General features: G+C 44.2%; 2 non-coding genes across 2 annotated transcripts; one reads left to right on the top strand and one right to left on the bottom strand.

Annotated features, from left to right (window-relative positions):
- Nucleotides 1–1387: 1387 nt before the first annotated feature.
- On the bottom strand, nucleotides 1388–1502 carry LOC134570209 (U5 spliceosomal RNA). The gene has a single exon (XR_010084852.1). It is a non-coding gene; the product is annotated as a U5 spliceosomal RNA (small nuclear RNA).
- Nucleotides 1503–3603: 2101 nt separating this feature from the next.
- LOC134570221 (U5 spliceosomal RNA) lies at nucleotides 3604–3718 on the top strand. Its single transcript, XR_010084863.1, has one exon. It is a non-coding gene; the product is annotated as a U5 spliceosomal RNA (small nuclear RNA).
- Nucleotides 3719–4295: the final 577 nt, after the last annotated feature.

Below are 4295 nucleotides of genomic sequence, written 5' to 3'. Positions count from 1 at the left end.
AAACACTGACAAAACTGTTACAATGATCTCTGGAACTGTTCCTAAACTACATAAACTACAAAATAAGCAACTATGTATCAGACAAATTCTAATAGCACACTGACAGCAGTCTGCTCTTTTAAATATCTCGGTATGTTGCTAGACCCCCATCTATTCTTTGGCTTTCACATTGAAAAAATCGTTTCAAAACGTTACCCAAAACGAGGTGCCCTGTACAGAAACAAATCCTGCCTAAGCCCTACAGTAAGGAAACGGATAGTGCAACAACTACCAATGCCAGTCATTGATTATGGGGATGTAGTGTATGCACCCGCACCGCAAACCGACTTTAATGAACTTAATACGTTATATAATTCATTCTGCCGCTTTGTACTAGAATGTAATTACTTTTCCCACCACTGTGACATGTTAAAAGAGCTGAACTGGCTGTCGCTAGAATCCCGACGCACTCTTCATCTTTCCAGCCTTGTGCATAAGAGCATTTCTGGGAAGCTCCCGCCCTACCTGACTAGACTGCTCTCCCCGGCTGTTCCCACCTTCTATAACCTCCAATCCAGTACTAGCGCGATATTTATCATATCGCAATACAAAAATAAAGTGACTCGATCGTCATTTTCCCACAGAGCACCGCAATTATGGAATAACCTCAGGGACACAGTCAAATCTTCATTCAATCTAAAATCTATGGCAATATACCTCAGCACTGAATGCACCTGTCATGGTTGAATATATGTATTACCTGTTATGAAAACAAGAGAAATCTCAATGTATCCATCCTGGTAAAATATTTTATAAATAAATAAATGTTAAAAATGGGGGTTATATTAAATGCTCCTGTGCTTGCAGGGTGAGTTTAAAGACTGCATGTTTTATCTTAATCTTCTGATATTTAGTGTGAGGTCAATGTAGCAGGACTCATTGAATGCCTAGCAAGTCCCTGGTCTGAAAATGGCAAATGTTTACACATCAGAGAGTATCCTGCCCTTATTACAAGGTAGCACCGTCTACAGTCTAATGACACGTGTTATCAGACTGCTTTAGACTAGTGACAGCAGTTGCAGTGCCCTCTGTTGGTTACCAATAACTGAGAAAATATTTCGCTATGTGTTAATATACTAGCGCCCTCTGTTGGTTAAACTATGAAACTACACACCACGCATACCATTACAGTGTAGGAACTGTGGTAATACTGCTGGGTTATTTAACCCTTTAGTAACCACAAACTGCTGCAGCACATATAAAATATTAGCAATACTTCCATTTTTACGACTAGCATTGAGAACATTTTTTGACTCTTATGAATAAAATATTCTCATTACCTGCAATTACTAATATTTTTAAAGTACATGTTCAAAGAAACTGATTTCTAATATTTAACCAGAATGCTAGCCCAATGTAAATTGGGCTTCAAAAAATTGAGTGAAACTCATGGTTGTTCCTCTCCACGGAAATCTTTAGTAAAAGGCGAAAGATTTATTCGGTCTGAAGAGAAACCAGAGTATACATTATATCAGTAAAAGCTGCCCCCGGCCTGCGGGCTGATACTATCTAACTTATAGTGACTTTATTACGAAACATGTTCGGTGAGGATAAAGTACAGCCCAGCCCAGCCCAGCACATTATATCACACACTATAAACCCTTCTTATTACATTCCACCGAAATTAAATGGGATTAAAAGCGGCAGCGGTTTACAGATCCGCCAAGTGCATTGTGGGTATGCAAATGAGCAGCAGTCAGGCTCCGTGCGAGTCCAGCTCTGCCCGTGTAATGAGTGACAGCTTGTAGCCTTTACTGAGCGCTGGGCTGGGACCGAGCCTGATTGGTCAATGCTCCCACTCTCAGCCAGCCCTGCCCACTCATCAGCCTCTCATTCCGTTTGCAGTGTGTATAGTCTGTGTGTTGTGCAGTGTGTGTGTGTTGCAGTGTGTACAGTCTGTGTGTTGCAGTGTGTACAGTCTGTGTGTTGTGCAGTGTGTGTGTGTTGCAGTGTGTGTGTGTTGCAGTGTGTACAGTCTGTGTGTTGCAGTGTGTACAGTCTGTGTGTTGTGCAGTGTTTGTGCAGTGTGTGTGTTGTGCAGTGTGTGTGTTGCAGTGTTTGCACACAGTGTATAGTCTGTGTGTTGCAATGTATGGTGCAGTGTGTATAGTCTGTGTGTTGCAGTGTTTGTGCAGTGTGTGTGTTGCAGTGTGTACAGTCTGTGTGTTGTGCAGTGTGTGTGTGTTGCAGTGTGTACAGTCTGTGTGTTGCAGTGTATGGTGCAGTGTGTATAGTCTGTGTGTTGCAGTGTTTGTGCAGTGTGTGTGTTGCAGTGTGTACAGTCTGTGTGTTGTGCAGTGTGTGTGTGTTGCAGTGTGTACAGTCTGTGTGTTGCAGTGTGTACAGTCTGTGTGTTGTGCAGTGTTTGTGCAGTGTGTGTGTTGTGCAGTGTGTGTGTTGCAGTGTTTGCACACAGTGTATAGTCTGTGTGTTGCAATGTATGGTGCAGTGTGTATAGTCTGTGTGTTGCAGTGTTTGTGCAGTGTGTGTGTTGCAGTGTGTACAGTCTGTGTGTTGTGCAGTGTGTGTGTGTTGCAGTGTGTACAGTCTGTGTGTTGCAGTGTATGGTGCAGTGTGTATAGTCTGTGTGTTGCAGTGTTTGTGCAGTGTGTGTGTTGCAGTGTGTACAGTCTGTGTGTTGTGCAGTGTGTGTGTGTTGCAGTGTGTACAGTCTGTGTGTTGTGCAGTGTGTGTGTGTTGCAGTGTGTACAGTCTGTGTGTTGCAGTGTGTACAGTCTGTGTGTTGTGCAGTGTTTGTGCAGTGTGTGTGTTGTGCAGTGTGTGTTTTGCAGTGTTTGCACACAGTGTATAGTCTGTGTGTTGCAATGTATGTTGCAGTGTGTACAGTCTGTGTGTTGTGCAGTGTGTGTGTGTTGCAGTGTGTGTGTTGCAGTGTGTACAGTCTGTGTGTTGCAGTGTGTACAGTCTGTGTGTTGTGCAGTGTTTGTGCAGTGTGTGTGTTGTGCAGTGTGTGTGTTGCAGTGTTTGCACACAGTGTATAGTCTGTGTGTTGCAATGTATGTTGCAGTGTGTACAGTCTGTGTGTTGCAGTGTGTGCAGTGTTTGTGCAGTGTGTGTGTTGCAGTGTGTGTTGTGCTGGCTGTGCCTGATGTGTGTCAGGATGCTGCAATATGTGTATGTGAGGTTACAACCAATAGAGGGCGCTAAAGCTCGCACTGTCCGGGCAGGATTCCTGGAGTGAGAGGCTGATGAGTGGGCGGGGCTGGCTGAGAGTGGGAGCATTGACCAATCAGGCTCGGTCCCAGCCCAGCGCTCAGTAAAGGCTACAAGCTGTCACTCATTACACGGGCAGAGCTGGACTCGCACGGAGCCTGACTGCTGCTCATTTGCATATCCACAATGCACTTGGCGGATCTGTAAACCGCTGCCGCTTTTAATCCCATTTAATTTCGGTGGAATGTAATAAGAAGGGTTTATAGTGTGTGATATAATGTGCTGGGCTGGGCTGTACTTTATCCTCACCGAACATGTTTCGTAATAAAGTCACTATAAGTTAGATAGTATCAGCCCGCAGGCCGGGGGCAGCTTTTACTGATATAATGTATACTCTGGTTTCTCTTCAAACCGAATAAATCTTTCGCCTTTTACTAAAGATTTCCGTGGAGAGGGACAACCATGAGTTTCACTCAATTTTTTGAAGCCCAGTTTACTCTGGACTAGCATTTCTGGTTAAATAATAGAAATTAGTTTCTTTGGACATATTCGTTCATGCTAAATTTATTTATAAAATATTTTACCAGGAAAGATACATTGAGATTTCTCTCGTTTCCAAGTATGTCCTGGGTCCGCTAATCGTTGCATTGTTACAGTTAGTGCACAATAAAATACAAAATATACAATATATACAACATTTAACCCCTTAACGACGAGTGACGGACGAGGTCCGTCACTCAGGGGAATGCGTTAATGACGAGTGACGGACCTCGTCCGTCACCCGTTAAAATTAACCCCAGATCGCCGCAATCGCGGCGATCGCGGGGTTAATGGTGCTCCGGTCTGCCTCTGCATTAGAGGCAAACCGGGAGCACCGGATCGGGCTGTCAGAGTACATGTGCCCGCTCTGACAGCATGCCAGAGCGGGCACATGTGCTCTCTATACTCACCTCCGCCTCCCTGCACTTCCTGGTTCTGTGTGAAGTGCAGGGAGACGGATCTTCAGTGATCCTGCCCCCTGGTGGAAAGAAAACATAGTAAAATTAAAATCTTACCCCCCCTTTACCCATTTTAATAAAAAA

Source organism: Pelobates fuscus, chromosome 7 (genome assembly GCF_036172605.1).
Source record: "Pelobates fuscus isolate aPelFus1 chromosome 7, aPelFus1.pri, whole genome shotgun sequence".
Lineage (NCBI taxonomy): Eukaryota > Metazoa > Chordata > Amphibia > Anura > Pelobatidae > Pelobates > Pelobates fuscus.
Note: the sequence above shows the minus strand (reverse complement) of the source record. Positions and strands in the feature narration are given on the sequence as shown.